This window comes from Grammomys surdaster, unplaced genomic scaffold (genome assembly GCF_004785775.1).
Source record: "Grammomys surdaster isolate TR1022 unplaced genomic scaffold, NIH_TR_1.0 126176, whole genome shotgun sequence".
Classification (NCBI taxonomy): domain Eukaryota; kingdom Metazoa; phylum Chordata; class Mammalia; order Rodentia; family Muridae; genus Grammomys; species Grammomys surdaster.
This window is the reverse complement of record NW_021620983.1, coordinates 2,956,921-2,983,397: the sequence shown is the minus strand read 5'-3', so window position 1 is coordinate 2,983,397 and position 26,477 is coordinate 2,956,921. Positions and strand designations below refer to the sequence as shown.

At 44.5% G+C, this 26,477-nt stretch overlaps 1 long non-coding RNA gene across 1 annotated transcript in view; it reads left to right on the top strand.

Annotated features, from left to right (window-relative positions):
- The window catches only part of LOC114612625, a 6,010-nt gene extending 2,746 nt beyond the window's left edge, over window positions 1–3,264 (top strand). Inside the window, exons 2-3 of the long non-coding RNA XR_003710052.1 lie at window positions 2,338–2,448; window positions 3,219–3,264. This is a non-coding gene — a long non-coding RNA (uncharacterized LOC114612625). The remainder of the gene's footprint in view (window positions 1–2,337; window positions 2,449–3,218) is intronic.
- The last annotated feature ends 23,213 nt before the right edge of the window (window positions 3,265–26,477 follow it).

Here is a 26,477-nt window from a genome sequence, read left to right as displayed (position 1 = left end):
ACACATACATGCACATACACACATATACACATACAGACATACACATACATGCACGCACACACACATACACACATGCATGCACACACACACACATACACACACACACAGGGCAAGCACAACAATGTGCATCTCTCTCCTGCACCAGCAGTGGGGGCCACCAGGACTGACTCCACACATTAGCTGTCCATTCATATCACTCAGATCCTACACTCCACCTGTTCTGTGTCCTCCACCCAGAAAAAAGAATTTAAAACATAGGCTTTTCTAAAAAATGTTTTATTTTATATGTATGAATGTTTTGTCTGTATGTATGTCTGTGCACTACATGTATACTTGGTGCCAGAGGAGAGCATTGTATCCTCTGGGACTGTGAGTCACCATGTGGGTGCTGGGAATTGACCTCAAGTCCTCTCTGGAAGAGCAGCCAGAGTTCTTAACCACAGAGCCATCTGCCCAGCCCCTTGGGCATCATATTCTTGATGTTTGAATACATCCTTTGAGGATCCGGAGGTTACCTGGCAGGGTAGCTTGTAACCCCAGCAGGAGAATTACAAGAGTTCAAGGTCACCTGGGATACAGTGTGAAAACCTATCTCAAACCCAACGAATCTGAAGAATAAATACAGCATTTATTTGTGCTGTACATAGCTGCCTCCACAGAACCTCCCCATTTCACGTTCTATCAAAATGAAGAGAATAGCTTAGAAGGAGTCTACTGTGTCCAACACAGCATCCAGCAAAGTCAGGATGACAACAGAGGAACAGCAGAGAATAAACCACAAACAACAGATCAGAAGACAACCAGCACTACAGGAATCGCTAAACAGCTGTCAGGGTTAACTTTAAGTGCAGCTGGCCTCAGCTCACTCTGAAGACACAGACTAGAGGACTGGATTAAGAACCTAGATCCAGCTGTTATCTCTAGGATACGTACCTCACTATTAAAACTTCTTTTGTCTTTGTCAACTACACAACCGATATTTGTCTGTCTAGGATATATAAAGATCTGCAGAGAGAAAACACGGAGGCCCCAGTCAGCCAATCAGTAAGTGGCTAACAAGCAGAATAGGCAGCGCTTGACGGAAGAAATACAAGTATTTTTAAAGGTGTTCGATGTCCCTAGCCATCCAGGAAATGTGAAGTAGTACTGCTTTGAGATTCCATCTCACTCCAGTCAGAATGGCTGCTCTCAGGAAAACCCATGCTAGAGAGGATGTTGAGAAAGGGAGCCATGGATCACTGCTGGTGGGAGTATACAATAAAGTAGCCACTATGGAAATCAGTATGGAGTTTCCTCAGGAACCTGAGAGCAGGGACTAGTGAGACACTACTTACTACACACACACACACACACACACACACACACACACACGCCTGCCGACCTGACTGATGCCTATAACCACTGTGGAAGGAGGAAACCACATCCCCAAAGTTGGTCTTCTGACTTCCACATGTGCACCAAGTGATCCGTCCCACACTAATAAGAATAATTAAATAATTTTTTATTACAACAGAGCTATCATATGACCCAGTTATACAATTAGGTATTCACCAAAGATCTGAAAGTCAATATACCACAGAGCTGGTTGCATATCTGGCCACTAATCCGCTATCCACAAAAGCCATGAAATGGAGTTTGCCTACCAGCGAGTGGATAGATAGGTAAAGCGTGACACATATACACAGTAGAATTATATCCAATTTTTTATTGGTTACTTTGTTTATTTACACTTCAAATGTTATCCCCCTCCTCAGTTTCCCCTCCACAAATCCCCTATCCCAACCCCCTCCCCCCTGTTTCTATGAGGGTGCTCCCCCACTCACCCATTCACTCCTGCCTCACTGCCCTAGCATACCCCTACACTAGGGCATCAATCCTTTACAGGACCAAGGGCCTCCCCTCCCATTGATGCCAGATAAAGCCATCCTGTGCTACATATGCAGCTGCAGCCATGGGTCCCTCCATGTGTACTCTTTGGTTGGTGGTTTAGTCCTTGGGAACTCTGAGGGGTCTGGTTGGGTGATACTGTTGTTCTTCCTGTAGGGTTGCAAACCCTTTCAGCTCTTTCAGTTCTAATTATATTCAATAATTAAAGAAGATGAAACCAGGGAAATGGATGAGACTGGAGAGCACCATGTTAAGGGAAATAAACCAGACCCGGACAAATGCTACATGTTTTCTCTCTATGCATAACCTAAACTTATCAACTTATTTAGTGTGTGTGTGTGTGTGTGTGTGTGTGTGTGTGTGTACAGGTGTTTATGCCTACACATGACAAAAAGGACAGAAGAATGTAACCGGTTTCCTCCTTGACCTCCTTCTATCTGCTCCTTTTAGGCAGGGTCTCTCCCTGAGCCTGGGGCTCCCAAGTTCTCAGCTAGGCTAGAATGCAGCAAGCTCCAGCCATCTTCCCATCTCCATCCTTCATCCCTGGAGCTGGGATTACAGGTATGTGCAGGAAACCTGTCCTGCTGCATGGGTGCTAGGTCACAAACTCTGCTCCACAACACTGTACATAAAGTGTTCTTAACCACTAATCCATCCCCCAGAAGAGACTGAAAAGTATACATATGTGTGTATGTGTGTATGGATGTATAGATGTGTACATATAAGAGAGAGAGAGAGAGAGAGAGAGAGAGAGAGAGAGAGAGAGAGAGAGTGTGTTGAAATCGGGAGTGAGCTCGTGGAAGGAGAGGAAGAGATCTCAAGGGAGGTGGGAAATAGAGACAATGGAATGTCTGTGATAAGAAAGAAGAATCTGGAACTACCTCTGGGAAGGAAGGCAACCATCTGGAGCAGCAGAGAAATTGAGCATGAGAGGGGACGGGCGATACAAATGAGAATAAAGTTTACTGACGTAAAAGTATGACGTTGCCATGATGAAACCCATTGCTTTGTACAACAACCCAAAGGAGTCCTCTTTAATGGTGAGAAACATTCTCCCAGCTATTTTGTAGGCTTACACTTCTAGACAGGCTAGCACTGCTCACTCTCACTTTCCTCTGACCCTGGCATCCAAGCCCCACAAGGCCTAGCAAACAGACATTGCAAACAGAAGCTCTGTGTTAAGGAGGAACACAAGTCATCAGTTTTTGAGATATTTTAAATAATCATGATCAGGGCTTGTGGTATGTAGAGCTCAATATTAGAGTATTTATTTAGTATGCAGGAGGCCTTTGTGGTTTTTTTGTTTTGTTTTGTTTTTGTTTTATCTCCAGCACACACAAAAAAAGAGGACGAAGAAGAGGAGGAGAAAGAGGAGAAAGAGGAGAAAGAGGAAGAGGAGGAAGAGGAGGAAGAAGAAGAGGAGGAAGAGGAGGAGGAGGAGGAGGAGAATCAATTAGAATTGAGATTCACCAAAATATTAAAGAAGGGGCGGCCTCTGCCTGCTGCCACAGGTTTCAGGAGGGACAGAAGACACCCAGAGGCCCACCCCTACCATGTGACAAGCAGGCTCTGGTACAATGCGTTAAAGAAGTGGGAGACAAAGAGAAGCAGAAAGGTTTGTGCTCTATGAGGAGAGGCAGAACTGGAGACTCAAGGTTGGTGAGGAACAACCTGTCGTGAGTAGCCTGCTCTGCCACCTGAGGCCACAGTGATATTCTGACCCATGCTGCTGCCTAGGGCCAAGTCTGGGTCTGTAGTTTTGTAGCAAGGGGTATGTGTGGCCCATGTTATCACTAAAGGCTATTCAGAAGTCCTTGCTGTGAGCTGCCACCTGAGAAAAGAGGGAGAGCTGACCCTGATGGTGTGGGTGCAGAGAGTCCCTGGTGTGAGCTGCCTGGGGGTCATGCAGAGATGGCCCCGCTCCTCATCTAAGCAAAGAGGGAGAGCTGACCCTGATAATATAGGTGCAGGAAATCAGGCTGGCTAATGAACTCAGCTACCACCCAGACCCAGATCCAGGGCTTTGAGTTGGTCCACAACAACATCTACCCTATGTATAAACTGCTGGAGATCATGAAAGGGCTGGCCCTGAAGAACCAAAGTTGCAGGATCTCCACGACATAGCAAGAACAGGCTATCCACCTTGGCAACCCAGTGAGGATCCAGGATTGACAGTGCAACAAAAGCCAGAGGGCTTGACCAGACCAATGACTCATTGCAATGAACATTTGTGAGCAGAGATGTTTGGACAAAAGGGCATACTGTGTGACACACTGTAACACACTGTGTGACATCCTGTGGGACACATTGTAACACGCTGTAGCTTCAATATGAGATGTTTTTGTGGCTTTGGGATGTTTTCGTTTCTTTGTTTGGGTTTTTTATTTTAGTCTAGTTTTTAGTTTTTGTTTTCTTTTGGGGAGGAGGTTGCAAGGGCGGAGGGCAGATGTGGAGGAAGGGGGAGAAGAAAAGGATTGGGGTACATGATGTGTGTTGGGAGCCGACTCTTAGCTGAAAGCGGCTACCATCTTTACAGCCATCTCGAGCCATATACCCTGACAAGAGACTTGTTTTCAACAGCCCGCAACAGCTGAGCACACTCTGATAAACATCTTGTTTTGCTGTTTAGTGCCGCCAGCAGTTAGGCGCACGTGATATCCACACTGCACGTGGTAAAGGGTATAAATACCCAGGATTTCCTTTGAATAAAGGAGACTTGATCAGACTCTATGTCTGAGCAGCAGAACCGGAGCAGCAGAACGGGCCCTTACAAAGGAACGGGCCATTACAGATGTGAAATTCACAAAGAATAAAAAGATTTAAAAAAATAATAATAATAACGAAGAGAATGTCAGTTTACAAATTAACTCTTTGCCAATATTTATGCAAATACTGAACCTGGAATCTCATTTTCCTTATCTGTACAGTGGGTACACTAACGATACCTATCTCACATAGTCTAAATTAGAAAGTATGTTTAATGGCCTTAGTATGGCAGAGACTGGCACAAAGGCTAGGTATTATGATTACGAGACAAGCAACATTGGGCATCGCAGAAAAGCCAAACCCAGAGTAAAATGCCACTGGTGCCTGAGCCCCTGACAGAACTTGCTCCAAATACTTTGTAACCAGCTCCTCCACCTGCATGTCAGAGCTGTCTGTGAACACTTGTAAATACTTGCTAAGTGTTGACATTTGGGTTCTTCCAGAGACATCTGAACTCTTTTACTACATGCAAAAGGGATCATTTTTTCTTAAAACAGGCAAATGACAGACATAACAAAGGAGAGCTGTACCAATAACAAAAAAGAAAGTGGCCAAATTTCAAGCTTGCGGAGGCAGAACCACCAGATGCCGCCTGAGAATACTGATTTCCGTAAGCCAGGACTTTTTATCTTTTCTCCGAAGGAGCAGATAAAGCACGCAGAGAAACTGTACCGCAGTGCTTGTATCTCAGGATGATAATGTCTATTTAACTCCCTAATGCAGACGTTGGTGCCCAAAAAGAATGCTGCTTGACCAGTTAAGGTTCTAAAATATTTAGTAAGGGAGGTTATGCAAAGCAGGGTCCCATTTCCTAGGTCCCTGGGGGCGGGGCGAGCGGGGAGGCGTGTCTCTGAACTGCTCTCCATGGTTCCATGGCTCGGTTCGGGGTTTGAACCCTGACCAACCATCAAGAAGCTTCCCACTGGCTGGTGAAAGCTGATGGGGAGAGAAAGGCTTCGGAGTTTGCACTGCTGAAAAGCACGTGCAGCAAGGAAGAAGCTGGAGTACACCCATGTGTGGTGGTCACTTCCGGTTCTCTGAGCAGGCACACTTCAGACTCAGTCTACCCACAGGACAGTCCAACAGCCACACTTCAGACAAAGGACAGGACCATCGCTTTACAACACTCCCACGTCACTACGCCCACCCTACCTGATAGGAGGGCTCTAATGCTGGTAACCAAATAAACAACACGATACCCGGGCCGTATTAAATGACAGCATGGGAATATAAAATGAGGCCAGGGGACATACACTTCTATATCAAAAATACCGTCTTCCCAGTTATGCAGCACTGCTAATAACGTGACAGTTATGAACAGGAAGAAACGGCTGGAGGAACGCGGAGCAGCTAAGAGAGCATACTGCTCTTGCAGAAGACCCAAGTTCCATTCCCAGCACCCACATCAGGCGGCTCATGACCACAGATCGCTCCAGCTCCAGGGCATCTGTTGCCTTCTTCTGATCGCTACAGACATTGCACTCATATGCAAACACACACACACAGATCGTTTTTTCAAAATAAGATGTAATAATATAAAATGACCTCTGTGGTGACATTACAAAGCAAGATAACAACTAGGCATGATGGTATACACCTTTAATACCAGCGCTCAGGAGGCAGAGGCAAGTGGATCTCCCCGTGTTCAAAGCCAGCCTGATTTACATAGTGAGCACCGAGACAGCCAAGGCTACAAAGAGGAACCATGCCTCAAAAACAAAAATGAAAATAAACGGCAAAATATTATTTCTATGATGCTTTATGCAGTTTCTATGATGTATTAGCTAGGTAGAATAGCATGCACCTCTGATCCTAGCATTTAGGAGGCTGAGGCAGGAGAATCACAAACTGAGGCCAACCATAGGGGAAGACAACAAATAGAAAAGGAGACTTGCATGACTAAAAAAAAAAAAAAAAAAAAAAAAAAAAAAAAAAAAAAAAATCTAATAATGACACAACAGATTAAAGGCAGAGCAGAGGAGAGGGCTGCTAAGGCTGAGCAGAGCTCATGGCCAGGGTCAAACGTGGTCTCTCATGTTGTCGCTGGTCTTTCCCTGCTGAATCGAACTGTAAGAAATTGCCGGCTCAGTTGGTAGAGTGCTTACCAAACATGTCAAGCTCTAGGATCAGCCCCCAGCGCTACATAAAACTAGGTGTGGTTGTGTATACCCATAATCCCAACACTCGGGAAGTAGAGACAGGAGGATCAGAAGTTCAAGGTGACTCTCATCTACAAAGCAAGTTCAAAGGTAGCCTTATGAAATGGAAACTTAAGGGTTCTTTGGAAAGTCAGTTGTGTCCAGGGCTGATGTTTTGCTGGAGCAAACACGTGAAGGAATGTTTCTGAGGAGGACCCAGGCAAAAGGGAACACATGAAAGGACACATGATGGAGGATTCTTTGCTAACGACACACATGTACTGGTTCACCTTACATACATTGTTGAGCTACATTTGTCATGACTCCATAGAGAGAAACTCATCAAAAAACTTCTGGTGGTGTGCTGTCAGCTTCTTGCCACTTCCTTGGACTCAGGCCGATTGGCAGAATGATGTCAGCTGATATGGACAGATCTGGAGTTTTGTTAAGACAGACTCACATGCTGAGGCAAGACATGTGAGACAAGACCCATGGAGAATACATGATGTTTGGAGGGAGTATAAATAGGACTCAACTGACTATAAGAAGGGCTTGCTTATAAAGCTAGCTTTGCAATGATTCTTGGTCTTGTGTCTGCGATCATCTTTGCTTCCCTGAGAGAGACACAGCCAAGAACTTCTTTGATGTCCCTAGTGGTTCTAATTCCTCACTGGCTCATGCCGATTCTGCTGAGGGCTGGCTGTTCCTGCTGGGTCGTGCCACAGCTACTGCTATCCCAACACTACTGAGCTAGACTGCTAGTCTATCCTTACAATGTTTGTGAGTGGATCAAGCTGCTGAATCCTGTGAACTGAACTGCTGATTTCCTGACAACACAGATGGGATTTTCTCCAAAGAACCATTTCTAAACAGGTCCACTTCCCCTGTGTCATATTAACATTTGTTTTCCACTACCTTTGATGGGTGGTGGACTGGAAGGGAGGTTATAGTGTTTAAGAACCATCACTAAGAGTAGATTTTGAAAAATGTATGTGACAGTTTTAGCTATGTGAGAACCTGTCCCTATAGAGAACGGGCAGGGAGGAGAAGGGAGACTTTTCATGTTCTCCTCAGTGAGACCCAACAGAGCCTGAACACACACAGCTTCTCAGCCACTTATCTTGCTGGGCCAGTATCTCATCTTTCCGGACGTCTTAATGGAAAGAGTGCATGCAGAAATGAATGAGGCCTGGTAGAATTGGAATCCACCCATCCCAGCAGAGGCTGGGTTAAGATTGGAATGTAGCTCTCTCTCCATGACAACCTTATCAGTGTTTGGGGTCTGCTTGTTTCTAGGTAGCACATTCCAGGAGAGTGTGTGCTGCCGCTGAACTAAGGCTCGGGCCTTAGTTACAGGTGTGAGACTGAGCAGGGATTCGGCTTCTTCCTTGGGATTATATTCTCACTTTATCAAAGTAGAGCAGGTATTGTATTGAACGCTCCTACCAGTAAATGCCAGAATGCTGACAGACAGATAAAAACGCTCACCTCTTTTAAGTAGGAATTGGCTACAGATGGTAGGCAAACACGTGGGCCTCACCTCAGCGTCCCAAATGCTCCCAACCCCACCCATCCACTCTCAACAACAAATGTCACAACAACGCGCGTGAAATTTGTCTGCTATTTTTCCCATTAAAAAGAGGTAGAGAAAAAACAAAACCTCCCTTCAAAAGTTCTCTTTTCAAAGCCACTCCACACAGACTTTTGTTTCCCCCAACGGAAAGACACCTGCCTCAGACGTCACTTCCCCTGAGATGTCTGCACACGTAGACAACAGGACATCAGGTTTCTAGCACACACCCACTTCCTCCTGGACCTGAGGAGCCTGTCTTTGTCACAGTGACAACGCCATTTTGAGGGACAAAGAGCAAAGGGATAAGTGGGTGAAGGAGATTGGAGAACATTCTCCAGAAAAGCATGCTTCCCGTTGTGAGCCCTAGTGCTTCACCTGTTTATCAGTCCTCTTGTGGCTCGACAAAATGCCTGGAAATGCAGTCAGCGTGAGTGGGGGAAGGGTCTAGTCAGGTCCCTGGACCCAGGGTGCAGTGGAGGAAGGGTCTAGTCGGGTCCTTGGACGGAGGGTGCAGTGGAGGGAGGGTCTAGTCGGGTCCCTGGAAGGAGGGTACAGTGGAGGAAGGGTCTAGTTGGGTCCTTGGACGGAGGGTGCAGTGGAGGAAGGGTCTAGTCGGGTCCCTGGATGGAGGGTGCAGTGGAGGAGAAGGGTCGAGTCAGGTCTCTGGTCAGAGGGTGCAGTGGAGGAAGGGTCTAGTTGGTCCCTGGACCCAGGGTGCAGTGGGGAAAGGGTCTAGTCGGATCTCTGGTCAGAGGTTGTGGTGGAGGAGAAGGTGGTTAGGTCATACTGAAGCAGAGCACAGTGAGTTCTCATTATCAGCTTTCTTTTTTTTTTGCACATCCGGGGACCCCAGTATGTGCAATGGTGGCACTCCCATCCGGGGACCCCAGTACGTGCAATGGCGGCACTCCCATCTCAGTAACCTAATGTAGAAACTCCGTCACAGACGTCCAGACTTTGAATCTTGGTGATTCTAGACCCCATCAAATTGACAATCCATATCAACCACCACAGCCTCCCAAGTCATTCTGTAATCTCCTCTTATTTCTGATGTAAATCGAGAAGCCCGCAAGATGGCTCAGTAGGTAAAGGCACTTGCCCTCTCAAGCCTGATGACCTGAATTCATCCCCAGGTCCCACGTTGTGGAAGAGAATTGACTCCCACAAGTTGTCCTCTGACCTCCAAATCTATGCCATGGCATACACAAGCACGCGCAAATAAATGCAGTAAAATTTCTAATTAACAGAAGGATATCGTTGTCACATTTATAGAAAGAAAAATATTTCTTCTTACCATTCCCTCCATATATAGGCATACACATCGTCATGTAACGACCCACCACGTCGGTTTTCCAGCAGCTGTGTTACCAACCCACACCAACTTGATATGGTATTCTCGCAGTTTAAGGTCATTGGGCTTTAAATTACTAATATTATTAGCTAAAACATTGCATTAAGTCTCTTCCCTTTGCTGATTCAGTTGTCAGCCAGTTCTTAGGCAAAGGATGGGGAAACCGAAGAAAAGACCCCATGATGTGACTCACGACCCCTCATCCCTGCTTGCCACACATCCCGCCAAACTGAGCCACTTCTTCCTTCACCCATGATTCTGTGTGGTGTAGCTTCGATCAGTCACGGCTGCAGATATAGTCACGCTGGTCCACTTCTGAATATCCACTCATTTCTTCCCCCCAAATAACGGAAGCATCGACTTGCTTTCTCCGCGTAACCCCCTACTAAAATGTTACAGTTTGATTGTGAAATGTCCCCACCACCCCATGAGTTTGAACATTTAGCCTCCACAGTCGGTGCTAGTCGGGGAGGAAGGGGATCTAGCAGGACAAGTATCTGGGGCCAGCCTTGTGGTTTATAGCCCTGTGGGGGCTTCCTTTCTCCTCACTGATTTCTGTTCCATCAAGACATAGCTGTATGCTCTGGCAAGGCTTCCCCGCCATGGTGGATTGTAAGCCCTGAAAACCGTTGAGTCAAGCAAACCCTTCCCTCCTTGAGTTGTTTCTGCGGGTTACTCCAACTCGATGACAAGAAAAATAACCGCAGAGCCTCCCTGATGTTATCTTACGCCATTTGTTTCTCTTTTTCCGTCCACCACTGAATCAATTCACGGCCAAGGAGTGCTTGACCTAGAAACAAACCTAGAGATGCTGTCATCTATCCAACTCGCTCTTGTAAAGCATGCAAACAGGGGCGGTTTGAATGTGTTAAGCCGTCACTGGTTATTTAAGAAATGGGATGTACTGTGGTCACTGTGCTCACTCAGCAAATATTGACTGAGCATCTGGGATGTGCCAAGCACCCTAAGGGACATTTATGCAAGACAAAACTATATGTACCTACAAGGAGCTTGGCCTAAGTAACTCCTAGGGAAAAAAGGCAGTTTGGAAGCCATGCACAGTCAAACACTGACGGAAAGAAAGCCTCCTTTGTGCATGGTATACATTAGAAATGCATCACAAAGTGTAAGATGCACTTCTAAGACATAGTGCCCCTGAAGTGGGAGCTATCCTGTGAGCAGAGGCAACATTTTCCCCATTGCTAAAACTGGTATTCTTTTTATTTTTTTTTTAAAACAAAACAAAACAAAAAAACCAAAATGTTAAACTCTAAATGTGGCTCTTTTGACTTCACAAGAAAAATGGTTTTCCCGTGTTCCTAGGGTTGCTGTTCGAATAATAATGACTCCTGCTCTCTACAGCATACATATGAACAAACTTACTGGGTATTCCACTGGGTGTTGCTATGACAAAATGCACAATGCTGAGTATTTTATTCTACAGAGACGTCTAGTTAGCTCAGTTTTGAAGCCAGAGGTTCAAGATCTGATGGCTCCACCTACCTGGCTTCGTGAGAGGGCAAGTTTGGCTGCATCACAACATGACAGAGAACTGGAAAGGAAACCAGGACTGGTACAGAAAAGGCTAAGCCCTTCTCCAAACAGCACGTTCTCAGGGACTAACTCACCCCAGAGGCCATTACTTCCTTCTGCAAGCACGATCCCCTAGGCTCCACCTCCCTCTGACACCAGAACTAGAGCACTTATATTTAAAGTTGTCTGATATCTAACATAGAACGTCAAGCAGAGGAAGGCAGTCTTGACTGGTGCGTATTATAATTCGGAGTGTCTAATATTTTCACATTTAAAAATATTAAAATACTATTGAAATTCAAAAGCTGATTAATGAGGTTCGGCATTTCCATGAATAATATTTTACTTACAAAAAATATAATATACTTATTATTTGTTTCCACAATTTATCTCAAAGTCAAATGAGTGCTTGCTGTTTTTATAATCAATATTATTTTGGTTAGGCATCTTTTTTTGTTTGTTTGTTTGTTTTTGTTTTTCGAGACAGGGTTTCTCTGTATAGCCCTGGCTGTCCTGGAACTCACTCTGTAGACCAGGCTGGCCTCGAACTCAGAAATCCGCCTGCCTCTGCCTCCCAAGTGCTGGGATTAAAGGCGTGCGCCACCACCGCCCGGCATTGGTTAGGCATCCTTAATAAATATGTCTTATGACTTCTGAAAAGGACAACATTTAAAGCTACAGAAACAATAATATCAGCACTCGGGGTGGGGAGTGAAGATGGAAGGATCGTGAGTTCAAGGCCAGCCTGAGCTTCACAGTTTGAAAACACTTCAACCACATGAGATGCTATCTCAAATAAAAAGAAAGAAAGGGAATGTTCACATATTTTCATTTTGTGTTTTGGTTTTATTTACATTTTAAATAGTTGCCACTGAAAGCACACAGTTCATCGGCCTCCTGCTTTTTTCAAGACAGTAGCTGTTAATTTGGACAAGACTGTTTTTACAAAGACTGTAGAGAACGACATGACAATAATTATCAAACTGACAAGCTTCACCCATCATCAGCTACAGATTACCCAGCACAGTTTTTCTTTCTTTCCTTTTCAGATTTATTTTTATTTGTGTGTATGCACGTGTTTGTGTGTAAATGTATGTAAATGTGTGTGTGTGTGTATGCTGGGAACAGAATCCAGGTTCCCTGCAGGAGCAGCCAGTGCTCTTAACCACTGAGCCACCTCTCTAGCCCTTTCTTGCAATTTTTAACTAACTTGTTCCAGCACCTGACAAAGTCTTCCGAGACAGACTAATTCTCTAAGACTTAATATTAAGTGTAGACCTTAACAGGGCCACAAAAAAAACAGCTCTTCACTCATCACATTGTGGAGTGTTTAGAATTTTCCGAGTTATTATTACATTCAGGAAAACTACTCTCCAGCAGTTATTCAGGGGAATCCTGACTGTATCATCTGAAAACCGTAGATGTTGTACATGATTGGATCTAGAATTTATTTCTACAGTGGCAGTTCTGAAAACATAAAAATATTCACTCCCCCACTTACTACCAATCTCCTGATGTCAGCTGAAACCAGTCATCTAACCGACCCCAGCTGCTACCACATTGAGATTTTCATCTTTTCTTAGAGCTAACAAAGGACTTTCTTAAATTGGACTTTTATTACCAGAGGCTACATTGTTTGATTCCAGAGGCTACATTGTTATATTTTATGTAATCTGAGGGGAGCTACCAGATAAATTTTTGACAAATTTTGGAAATTTGGCAGATGTTCTACAATGTCAGCATCAGCCTTTCAGGGAAAAGTTCTCTAACTCTTACTGCCTGCACCACTGGACTACTCCAGATGAACTGGAAATGCCTTCTTTGTGCAGTGTGCAAGCAGGAAATGTTTCTGGGAGAAATGAAGAGACAATCTTGAACTTCATCAAGCTCAAGTCTGCTTAGGAAAAAACTCCTTCAATAGAATGGCCACACCATAGCAACAGTATGGTACTTATTTCTATACATAATTACCAACTAATTTTAAAAACTTATTTCATATATGAAGAAAGTAAACCTATAGACATTTAGTCATATTTCTCTTAATGTTTACAAAAATGCAAGTGAGTTGAAAAATGGGAAACTCTCTGGATGATGATTCATGATATACTGAAATAACCATGCTCCTGAGTTTAAGCTTTGTGATCTGTTTTTATGTTTCTGTTTTGTTGTTTTGTTTTGGATCTAATTTTCCTATTGATTTTGCAAACGGAACACTCCCAAACTGGATAGCATCTCCACATCTAGATGGATATCATTTTTTTTCCATTTTCAACAAATAGAAAAAACAACAAAGAACCATATAAATGAGGTGACTCATCCAAGAATTCTAACCTCTCCACCCGTCACTTCTCCATGTTGCATCAGACATCAATCTATTTCTGAGCATAGTAACTTTCCTTTACCAGGGATTTTGTTCGCTGCATGACAAGTTACCAAAGGTCCATCAGTGTAGAAAAATAAAAAACAGAAAGTTCTGTTACAGCACATTGTTACAATGTTCTTATTTTGTTATAATGTTAACTTCTTACTCTGCCTATTTATAGATTAAACTCTGTTGTGGGTATGTGTGTATAAGAAAACACACAACATGGTTAGCATTGGGTTCTGCAGTATCCACAGTTTCAGGGTCTTTGGACCACATCCCCCCATCAATAAAAAGGGGCAACATAATCCTATTTGTAATAACTCTGCTTAATTTCTGGTAACATACAAATAAGTCACATTGCAATAGAAAACTAGGAAATAAGGACTCGCAACAGAAAAGCACAGCATTATCCTTACAGAGACAAGGCCTCTCCTTATCCTCACGAGTTTTTTAAGCATTCACTATCCATGTATATTTACATACACAATATATTTGTCAAATAAAATTGTAAATCTTCTCCGAACTATATGGAAACCAAATTTTCTCATTATACATTATTAACATACTCTCAGGGCTGAAATAGGCAGTATAAGATTGTAATTCAGTAAGTATGCAGAAATACTGCTATATATTTATGTATTGTTTGCGTGTACATGTGGGTGCAGGCACATACCATAAGGCACATGTGGAGGTAGCAGAAAACTTGGGATCCTCTGTTCTCACCTTCCATCCTGATAGTTTCCTCTTTGTGGCTGTGAAAAATACCATAATCAAAAGCATCTTGGGAGGAAAGGGGTTATTTGGCTTACAGTTATAGATCACAATCCATCCTGGAGGGAAGTCAGATTGGAGCCCCTAAAGGAACTGAAGCAGAAACTACTGAGGAATACTGTCATGCTCCCTCTCACACTGACTCATGCTCAGCTAGCTTCCTCAGACAGAGGACCACCAGCCTAGGAATGACTCCACCCACAGTGGGCTAGACCCTCCTTCACCAACTAGCAATCAAAACAAGTTCTTAAAAATATGCCCAGAGCCAGTCTGACGGTGGCAACCTCTCTATTGATGTTCCCTTTTCCCAAGTGTCTCTAGTGTGTGTCAAGTTCTTACTAATAGCTAACCAGAATACACCACAAGGGATTAAGGGATGGAACTCAGGTTAATAGGCTTGACAGCAATCACCATTACTCACTGAGCCATCTTGCAGGCCTGGAAATGCCATATTTTATGGAGTCTCAGCCATTATTGGCTATAACATTCATCCTCACACCAACACAGTGGTTTGCATGTGATTTGTCCCTAGTGAACTTATTTTGTAGCAGTGCTCTGAGGTGAGGCATCTTTGAGGGGTATATTGGGGCATGGAGACTCCAGACTCATGAAGAGATTCATGTAGTTCCCACAGGAGTGGGTTAGTTATCTCAAGAGCATCTGATCTCTTTCATTCCTAATTTTGTTGTGTTCTTTCACTCCCACCTGCCGTCATATCTGAAGCAGGCTCTCACCAGCAGCCACCCAGCCGTGGACTCTGTACCTGCAGAATCGTGACCTTCAAGCCCTTTTTTTCTTTAAGAATATCCAGTCTCTGGCATTCTAGTATCACAATAAAAATGGACTAAGATGACCAATAAGAAAGAAAAAGTCTACTTATTAATGTAACATGGATTCTCTTTTTAAAAAGAATTAGTGTTGGGGGTGGGGAGTGGGGATGGGGTTGTGCAGGTGTCTGTAGAGTCCAGAAGGCTCTATCTACCTCCTACTGGGAGTTGAAGCTGATTTGGGGGAAGCAGAGGCTCTGCTTCCAGTTAGGATTTAGAGTTTGTAGAGGAGGTAACCTCTTAAGCAATCTCCATGCTTGAGAAACAGTGGATAGGAAATGGGGTGACATCGTGTAAAACACAGTATAGACCTGGTGCCTGAAGCATACTCTCCTGTTGTCTCGATGGGAACAGAGTATGTGATGGGTGAAAATGAGAGTCCCTCGGGGATGTCACTGCTCCCTGTGAGCAGATCTCCAATCTCAGTGAAGGGCAAAATGACCTCATCATCTGCTAGACCACAGGCCAGACAGGGAACAAGGGAGAAATCCCAAGAGGCCTGGAGCAGACCAGGCTCTGCCACATCAGTCAGGGATAGCCACCAGGCTCGGCTCAGCCTGCAAAATCACCAGGCATCAAATTAACTACTGTCAGGTGTCAGCCAAAAGAGTGGAAGGAGCCAGCAGCAACTTTACAGAGGAGGGACAACGCCACAGAGAACCAAGACAGAGCACAGAACAGCCCCACATAGAACAAAGCCACCAGCTCACAAACCACATCCTATCAGGTGACACCTTGAAGACCTCAGTATTTAACTGAAATTAAAATTTGGTAATTAGATCAAATTTTCACCTGGAAAGAATTCAAATCAGCTGTTTCTTGGCCACCTGGGAGGTCTGGAGTCTCATAACAATCAGAGAAGTTGCTTTAGACCAGTGGTTCTCAACCTGTGGGTCATGGCCCCTTTAGCAACCCTCTATCACCAAAAGTATTTACAATATAATTCATTACAGTAGCAAGATTAAAGTTATGAAGTAACAACAAATATAATTTTATGATCCCTGTAAGGGGAGTCACCCCCATCCCATCAGTACAGGACATATCCAGATACCAAATTCTCAGCACAGAGGTAATTTATTACCCTGGAAGGGTGGCAGCAAGAAAATTAAGAGAGTGTTTCTTCGGGAATGGGTTTTTAAGGGGGAAATGGGGAGTCTGTGCTAGGGTGAGTTGGTAAATCCTGATTGCACACGTTAAGACAATTAATGAAATTTGATAGTTGGACATTTCTGTTTTGTCTCATGAATGGGTCAGTGACCAAATAAGAGAACAGACCTTGGAGGCTAGCTTCAGGAATATATATGTTTTTCATAAGGGGGATTAAAAGAGGTAAAGGAATAAAATATGTCTGCCATAGGTGTCATGCTCCGGCCTGTTAGAACCCCTTCAGCTACTACAACATGAAGAACTGTATTAAAGAGTCACAGCATCAGAAAAGTTGAGAACCACTGCTTTAGACAACCCAGGGCCTATGTCTCCTCTGCACTTCTGTCTTAGTGTGCCCGCTAGGATTATCCTCTGGACTCCTGGGAGACAAGCTATTGGGCACTCCTGTGAGGAACTTTCCAGGTTAGGGTTGGCATCTGAAAATGTCTGTGACAAATGTCCCTGTTATGTAAGTGAATGAGTGCTGGTAACCTTCCCATCATCCATAGGGTTTCCAGGAAGGCAGCGACATGGGTGTTGACGGTTGTGGTGGCAGAAGGTGCGGTTGCTGGGACAAAAGTGGCTTACTTTTGGTAACATTTACCTTTCTTAACTCTTTGCTATCCTACGGTCAGAAGCCACTGGTTTCTAGTAAATAACTCCTGAGGTGTTTTAGTAAGTGCTAAAAGTTAACTCCTACTTAATTCTTACTGTTCTGTGCTAAAAATAAGTGCTACACGCTGGCAAAGTACAATTAACATAGCTGCTTAGCAGCAGTAACTGAATAAAAGCATTTATCGCTAGTGCTCCTTTCTCTGGCAAGTCAGACAGGAGCCCCTGGCTGACCAGGGAGCTTGTCAACTCTTTTTGAACCAGAGAGAAAAGAAAGCAAAGGAAAAAGTCATTTACACAGACAAAACACACACACTGGGAGAAGCGGAAAATGGCTGCACCCATACATTTGGATGGATGGATGGATGGATGGATGGATGGATGGATGGATGGGGCAGAGACCCCAAGCCACCAACTTGATTTATTTTTTTCTGGCCTTTTTATACCTTCTTAGACAAAAGTTCTTTAGAAAATTACCTCATAGATGAAATGTTACACAAAAGTGGAGTTACATAAGTTACAAAAAGATGTCAATAGTAAGGTCAAAGCAGTGTTTCATTCTATAAGCTCATTATAAGTTCAAAGCAACAGTTTCACATGGCCTTGCTTTATCATAGTACACACCTGTGGCTTTATCCTTGGCCCTGACCTAGAATGAATGATTTTCCTTGATCACAAATCTGTCCCAAGTCTATCTCTCTTTTTAGTGTAATTATGAAAGTTTATTGTATTTCTTACTATGCAGCCTTTATTTACTATTGTGAGGAGTAAGGCATATTCTATTCTTGATTACATCTTTCTAGCAAAAAAAAAAAAAAAAAAAGTCTCTTAAAACTTTCTTCCTGCCGGGCAGTGGTGTCCCATGCCTTTAATCCCAGCACGTGGGAGGCAGAGGCAGATGGATTTCTGAGTTTGAGGCCAGCCTGGTCTACAGAGTGAGTTCCAGGACAGCCAGGGCTATACAGAGAAACCCTGTCTCGAAAAACAAAACAAAAACAAAAAACAAAACGAAAAAAAAAAAACTTTCTTCCTGAGATTGTTTGAATCAAATCAGGAATTCTGTAAAGTCGTTGATTTATTTAAACGGCACTAATTCATGAACGTTTACCTTCATGTTGATCTGAAGGAAGTCTCCTCAATAATATGGGCTAATGCCCAGGAATCCTGAGGGTATGTAAACGTGACAGGAAAAGCATATCAGCTGCAAGAAGCCATCCTGAGATAAAGTCTCTTGGGACCTTGCCTCTCAGTGCTCACCCATCTTAGGCCATACAGAAAGGTGAACCACCTCCAAGAAGGTTACCTGCTAGCCTTAGCTTCTCCTGGACGGCTCCTGACAGATGAGGGAAGATTTAATTTAATTGTGAATGGCACTGTTCCCTGAGCAGGGATCCTGGGATGTATGGAGTAAGTGGAGAGAACTCGCCAAGCTAACTAGCTTTCGTGCATTCATTGCTCACTGTCTCCGATCGCAAACGTGACAGGACCAGCTCCCTGAAGCTCCCGGGGCTATAATTTCCCCCCCCAAAAGATAGAACGTGACCTGGAACTGAAGCAGAAATACACACTTTTTCCTTAAGTTGTTTTAGTAAGAGTATTTGATCACAGCAACAAAGGAAAAGAAACCGAGACAGTGACTATAGGCATACATAAGGGGCGTGGCTTCTGCTGAATCAGCTCGTGCCGCTAGTGTCTTGATCTCCATTGACTTCCCTGAATCTCTCCAGGAAGCAGTTCCTTCTTCTGGCAAATTTTCTCAGTACATTAGCTCTCAGAATGGTTTCGAACTGGCTGTTGTGGCACACACCTATAACCCCAGCACTAGGGAGACAGAGTCAAGAAGCCTGCCAGCAGGCCAGCGGAAGGTTGAGCAGACAAAGCTGTATCACCAAGCCTGATGATCTGAATGCTGGGATCAACATGGGAGGATGGGAGAACCAACTCCTGTAAGCTGTCCTCTGACCTCCATATCCTCACACTCACTCATGCACACACCCCACACATACAGATAAATAAATAAATAAATAAATAGATAGATAAATAAATGTAATTTTTTACAAAATTGTCATACGTTCAAGGCCAGCCTGGACATATATAGTGAGTTTGAGAACACCCAGGGCTACAGATCAAGACCTTGTCTCAGAGCACAAAAGCACAGTGTGCTGGGTATCAATACCAGGAGCACCGGGACACTGATGAGAGGTGTGAATTGTTGACCTCAGCCCAGACATAGCAGAAACCGATGGAGACCAGCAACTTGTCTTTTGACAAGTCACTCAAGGACCCTGATGCTTGATGAAGTCTGAGAGCCATTGGTGTCTCATTTCTCCCTCTGTAGGAAACCTGACACTGTTGTAGTCTTATCCTATTTCCCTTGAGGCAGGATCTCACTCTGTAGCCCTGGATGTCCTGGAACTCACTCCATAGACCAGGCTAGCCTCAAACTATTCACCTGCCTCTACTTCCTGACTGCTAGGATTAAAGGCATGCACCAACATACCCAGAGCTCATTCTGGGTCTGAGTGCTGCTGTTATTCACCTAACTAGTCCATGTCACAGACTTGCCCTTGCCACACAGCTCGGTGGATCCCTGAGACATCCCTCTCAGTTCCCCGTGGCTTGGTCTCCTGGCTCACCACTCCTCTTCAAGCACTTTCTGAGTCGTAATACTTCCAGTACCCATATGTAAGGGATAGTTGTAGTTATGTAGTTGTTGATCTACCTGCCTTTGCTCTGGGAAGTGGCTGAGCAATCAGCCCCTGTGCGGCTTCTTTTGAATCCTCAGATAAAACTCACACAGTTGTTTCTTTTCAACTTGCTTTCTTGGCACAATTGCTGGGCGCTACTACTATCTCCTTCCTGGAAAATGAGCCCACACTGATTTCTTATCTCTGCCTCTCCCACCTGCCCTAAATTTCAGTTGCTAAACTCTCTTGACCACTGGCAAAGGAGCGGCCTGTATGGCTACTCTGTTTTGAGATCTCACATGGCTCTTAGTTCTTCTCTTTCCAAAAGCATGGTGAACCTTGTTCTCCTTCCTCACATCTCCCTGCCTGCCTCCAGGGACCCGGAAGTCCCGCCTATCCCTGATGCCCAGCAATTGGCCCATGGCTTCTTTACTGACAGATCAAGAACCAATTGGGGAACAGGACCTTTGCAGCAGACCGGCTTCCTACGGATAGTTCTTATATCCCCAACCTCTTACTCAACATCATTCCTGTCCCAATTTCTTCGCACAGCTTCCTTGGCACCTGACATGTCTCTCGATTTGTGTATTCTAACTCTGCTTTCTGCTCCCATAATTCCACTGACTGATGGAATTCTGATGTTGCAGAGTCTGCCTTTCCTGTGACCTGCTTCCCTTCCTCGGTGAGATTGGAGCCTATCATCACAGTTATCATCTCTGTTATTCATATGGGAAACTCAAACCCTGGTGAAATCCAATGCCTGTCTGCCATAGTTGCACCCCTGACCAGTCTTACAGGAGAAAATGTGAAGCCACAGTGAGCAGTCCCTCTCCCTGTTCAGAGCCACAGAATTCAGCTGAGCGTGCAGTTGTTCCATTAGTCCACCGGCTTTGCTCAGTCTTCCTCTCCTCCCCCAACGCAAAAGCATCCTTCCCAGGCCTTCTCATTCTGCCCATAGCTGTGGTTCAGTGGATACATTGGACTAAGGTATGATTCATGCCTGGGCAGGAAATAGAAGCAATCAGAACAATTCCACAAATGCCTGCCATTACAACTGGGCCGACTTGCCTGGCTTGCCTTCTGTGAGAAACGCATCTCCCTAGTAGGTCTCCTGAGAAGATCTACATATATCCGTTCGTAGCCTCTAGTTCTCTCCTGTCCTCTCTTGACCATTGCTTTTGCCCACATTGATGCATCAAAATGGCTCTTGTTGAGGTCCTCTGTAACCTTCAGGGGTGAGTGCTCCCCCATTTGCATCTTCAGCATTTGCCCAGTTAACAACTTCCATCCCCACGGTGCCTTCGATGTCCCCAGCATTGAAATAATAAAGTTTCTTAGAACTCAGACTTGAGTGACAATCCTCACACACAAGTTTTCCACTTCAGCTTGAACTCTGAAGTCTGTGTCCTACTGCCTGGACATCTACACTGGTATAACAAATACCTCTTGGCCTATGTCCAACAGCATGTACATAAGATGCTCCTAGCTGCTAAGAAGATGGGATCCCAGCAGCAGCAGACACGAGGAGGAGAACTGGTGAGAAGGTCACAATGGAACCATGAATTCAAGATAATCTCTAAACTATACCTGATTTCAAACGTGGTATGATGGCCTCATGATACAGCTCACGAGTATTGCCAAGGCCATGCCCAGACAAGTTTAGAACAAGTGCACTTTGACAATGGCAGCAAAACAGACATCAAAATACATCTTCACAAGATGACGACACTTAAATAAATGTATGTTTGGCTATTTATAAAAAAAAATGATTATACAGGGGGAACTATTGTAGTGTAGGTAAGAAACAACAGTGTTGTAAACTCTAAGGTGGGGGTAGAGATAAAGTGGACACTGTTGTGTTTTATTAGAAAAAAAAGGGGGGAAAGGAAAGGAAGCCAGGGATATGTTTGGTAGAGGCATGGTATGATGAGGTAGAAGAGGGTGCCTCTGCGGGCCCATGCTGAGGCCTTTCTTCCCCCTGAGGTACCAGTCATGTGATGGATATAGTATGGAATAGAGTTTATTTAGGGCATGGGGAGGGGAGTTGAGGGAATAGAGGTAAAGAAAGGTAGGGGGGGGGGGAGGGAGGGGGGAGGGGGAGCGAGAGGGGGAGGGGGAGCGAGAGCGGGAGCGAGAGCGAGAGCAAGAGCCTAGTAGAGGAGGCCAGCCACAAACATGTGGAGAAAGGAGGGAGAGGAATAAGGAAAGAAGGAACAGAGAGGGAAGAGGGTAAGAGAGTATGAGATCAAGAGAGTAAGAGAGTGAGGAGGGACAAGCAGCCCCTTTTACAGTGACTCAGGCATACTTGGCTGTTGCTGGGTAACTGTGAGGCGGAGCCTAGAAGAAATGCTAACAGATGCAGAGTTGTGATACCCACTCAGTGATTTTTAAAATGCAGTAAGTAATTAATAAATGTTTGACATATTCACTTTAAAAAAAACAAAGAAGTAAGGAGAAAGAAAGATGAGCAAAGTGAGTCCCAAGTTGCAGGGCAGACAAGAGGGAAAGTGATGGACTGTCACGAGCTGTGGGGAACAGGGGCGAGGGTCGCTTGAGTGGCTTAGAGATCTGCAAAGGTGAAAGTTCATTTTGATCTACGTCAGATGCTTGACGGATCTAGTTGGTGACATAAATTAGTTTTGATGTAAGAAACTCAAATTTACAAGACAGGATCTGATTTAAAATACAAAATTGAGGAGAGGGCTGGGGAGGTGGCTCAGAAGATAGCAGCGCTTGTCACTCTTACAGAGGCCTCAAGTTAAATTCCCAGCACCCACATGGAAACTCAAAGTCACGTGCCAATTACAGTTCCAGAGGATCCAATGCCCTCTTCTGGCCTCTGTGGGTACCACACACACATGGTATACAATTATATACACAGGCAAAATACTTGCATAAAATTTTGAAAAATAGATCTACTGAGCAATAAAACAGGGGAATGGGAATGTGCCCCCACTTGCAGTGCTACAGATTGGGCTTAGGGCTGTGCACATTCCCAGTGGGTTCTACCTCAGTTTTAAAAAGGAACCTCAAAATGAGGCAATATGGATGTCATTAATGTGTTTGTCAATAGTTTTGCTGAGAACAAGGGGAGTGTTAAAGTATCCAGACAACAAATGAAGAGCTGGCAACTAGCAGGACAGATGTATTAGTTAACTCTTCTCATGGTTGACCAGATGGCTGAAAAGAACACACTTACGGTGAATGGAGTTGTGCTCACACCGGAGGAGATACAGTCCACCGTGGTAGGGAAGCATGCAGCACCTGATCCCATCACACAGTCAGCAAGCTGAGAGCGTTGGATGCTGGCACACACCTCCATTTCTCCATTTTATTTGTTTCTGGACTCGAGACCTTGGGATGGTGGCACCTACGTGCAGGGTGGTTTTCCACTCCTCACTCAGACCACCCTGGAAACACCAATGGACATGCATCCTAGGTGATTTGAAATCTAGACAAGTTGACAGTAAAGACTGACCATTACAGCAAGCTAATGCTTTCACTGACAGAGAAGGAAGAGAAGGGTTGGGTACTTGCCCAAGCATGTCCACAGGGCTCTATGAGGAGAAGAGAGAACACAGGCTGTTGTTGCTTTTTAACCTCAATAAACCAAGATGTGAGACACACAGATGGACAGACAGAAGACAGCAGCTACTCAGGGGGCTGACACAGAGAGAGCTCAAGTTCAAGACTCCCGTGGGCTACTGGTGAGTCCTGGCCACTGATGTAGCTCGGGGAGATCCACTGCACAGTGACTACACAGAAATGGGTAGGGCTACAGGTCAGCGGTAGAACACTGAGGCCTGAGTTTAACCCCTAGCACCACAAAAAAGAGGAAGAGGAGGCCTCACAGAGAGGAAATATGCAAAGCAACTATGGAAACTGTGAGAGACCTGAGCATAGGAGAAAAAAAAAAAAAATATATATATATATATATATATATATATATATATATATATATATTATATTATATTATATTAAAAGAGAAAACTTACAGAAAGAGCACTTTCTCCAGAAAGCAGCATGTGCTGGAGGGGATGAAGGATATTAGCTGGGTCACAAGCATCAAACGCCACTCTCCTTTTCACTCAGACTGAGAGGATGTGCATGGTGTAAGTGTTACGGAAATCATATACTGTGCAAATATAAGGCTTTATCTTGAAATGATAAGATGAGATTTATGGAAACAATAAGGAAAAATCAATCAGTGGAAGTTCTGCTAATTGTCACTTTCACAAAATCATTTCCTTTCTTTGAAATCCATCTGGATGTGATCACAGGCAACGGGAGGCTTTTCCAGACCCAAAGTACACAAGCTCCTTAGGAGACAAACAGAGGAAATGGCCCCTCAATAAATCTGTCAGCCAGTGAGAAAGCCCATTCCTACAGTTACAAAGGCCTTATCTGCTGCTGCTTCCTCAAGCAGGGACACAGAGTTGCTGGAACCCCTGACTGACTGTGGAGAGAGCTGGGCATGGTGTCCCTGACTGACTGACTGACTGACTGTGGAGAGAGCTGGGCATGGTATCCAGCTGTTATGGCTCCACATAAACCACACAGATTTCATGTGCCAGAGTCTGTGGTCACAGAGAGAGCTCTTGGTCTTTGAATGACACCCACACAGTGGACATCACTTCCTTCCTTGGGTGTGGAATCCCCTTCCTGGTCTTTCTAGATTGAAGTTTGACTTTAGGTTGTCCCTTCAAAGAGGGAGGACAGTTAACATCTGCCTCCTGACATTTTTCTGTAGTAAACATCTCTAATTCCATGCTGGAGTTGGTTAGGGTTAGAGTTGGGGTTGGGGTTGGGGTTAGGGTTAGGTTAGGTCAGGGTCAGGGTCAGGGTTAGGGTCAGGGTTTGGGTCAGGTACCCTTCTTAGGTCCTTCAAAAACTATCTGATTGCATCCCTATCTGATTATATTGGAAAGTGTGACTCCTCTATGGAGCATATTGGAAGCTTAGGGGTACTCCGATAATCGTCATTTGGACTCCTGCATATTGGTAATATTGTACTTATTGTTGATATAAGATGGGTGCGTTAGTAAATGTTGTCAAAGCAATCTTTTTTCACAGTGTTAATATACCCAGTGATGCCTTCACTCTTAGCAGTAACTTCCCATGGCTAGCTCCTTGTATTGGCTCACAATCATTTCTCAAACATGTGCATAGCACAAATCCTTGGAGAGATGTTACACTGAATGTCAGAAGGGCTTCGTAGACACAATCAAGGTCCTTGATTAGGGAACACTGGCCTGGATTTGCTGAGGGAGCCCACAGTTATCACGAGAGCCTTTTTAGAAGGAGGCAGCAGGTCCAGATGTGACAGCAGAAGTGAGCTCAGAGGACCGCAGCAAGGGCTGGGAGCAGCTTCCAGAACTGGAAAAGTGTAACTGTGTTCCTTCAGGCCTCTATAACTACAGCAATCTGTTAGACTGAAATTAGGGAACAAGCACTCATATCTAGTCTGGTAAACATCTCGTTAATCTGTAACATAGCTGAACCCCAAAGATACAGTCTACCCTTTGCCTATAAAAGTTCTACCAACCATGTGTCAAAATAGTTTTAAGAAGAAAGGAAGGAAGGAAGGAAGGAAGGAAGGAAGGAAGGAAGGAAGGAAGGGGGAAAAGGAAGAGGAAGACAGAGGAGGGGAAGGAAAAGGAAGAAGGGAAGGGAAAGGAAGGGAAGGGAAGGGAAGGGAAGGGAAGGGAAGGGAAGGGAAGGGAAGGGGAAAAGTGTGTCAAATCCAGGCTCGAATATAGTCTCAAGGGTGACTGTGATTGTAAAGCTAGCCTGGGTTACACAGAAGACCCTATTTTTTTTAAGTGTTATTGGAGAGATGGTTCAGCAGTTAAGAGCACTCGCTGTTCTTCCAGGGGACTGGAGTTCAATTCCCAGCACCACATGGTGACTCACAATCATCTGTAACTCCAATCCCAGGGGGCCCAGCATCCTCTTCTAGCCTCTACAGGTACCAGGAATGCAAGTGGTGCACAGTCATACATGCAGTCCAAACATCTGTACATATAAAGATAAACGTGGGTGTGTACTGAGTAGACCCTTTTCTTATCCCCTACACAGGATAGCATAGCAAGTATCGACTGAGAGTTTACATTGAGCTGGGTGTTGGATAGCTTTGAAGACGGCCTGCAGGTGCCAAGAGATGTGTGGGATGCTGGCTTCACCTCTTCCCTCAACTATGAGTAAGTTATTAAAACCTGATTCTAATACCTAAATAAGCATAAGGTCTCTACCATCATTAACCTGACATTTTATAAGTACATCTTCATGTGTTCATGTCAACTCACTGTTGACTATGGGGGACAAAGGGGAATTCACGGAAGGGACGCATCTCTCTGCAGATTTGGGGAATCATTACTTCTCAGTAGCTTTACTGCAACTCATTAAATATAACCAAAAGATGATCGGTAGACTCTGTACTAATGCTATGAGCTGGTACCCACTTCCTGGACAGAAGCCTGTCAAAAAGGAAGTTCACCCATGGACCCTTGGTAGGTTTGTGCTGGTTTCAGATGACCATGACTTTTTTTACTACAGTCTTGAGAAGAACTGATCATGGTTCACTGGTTTCAGTCTGATGAACATCGATTCTTTTTAAAAGAGTGACCATTAATGCTGAAGAAATGGCAATGACTGTATGGTATCTTAAAAAATACATCAAAAGAGGACTTATTCTCACCGTCTTCTCCGGAAGATGCTTTTAGAACGTTAGTGCAGAGATACATGATCAGAGATCACCAAAATGGCGTCTAGGTAACTTCTTCATCGGCTTCTCATTTCTGCCTTGTAACATTTTCCACAGA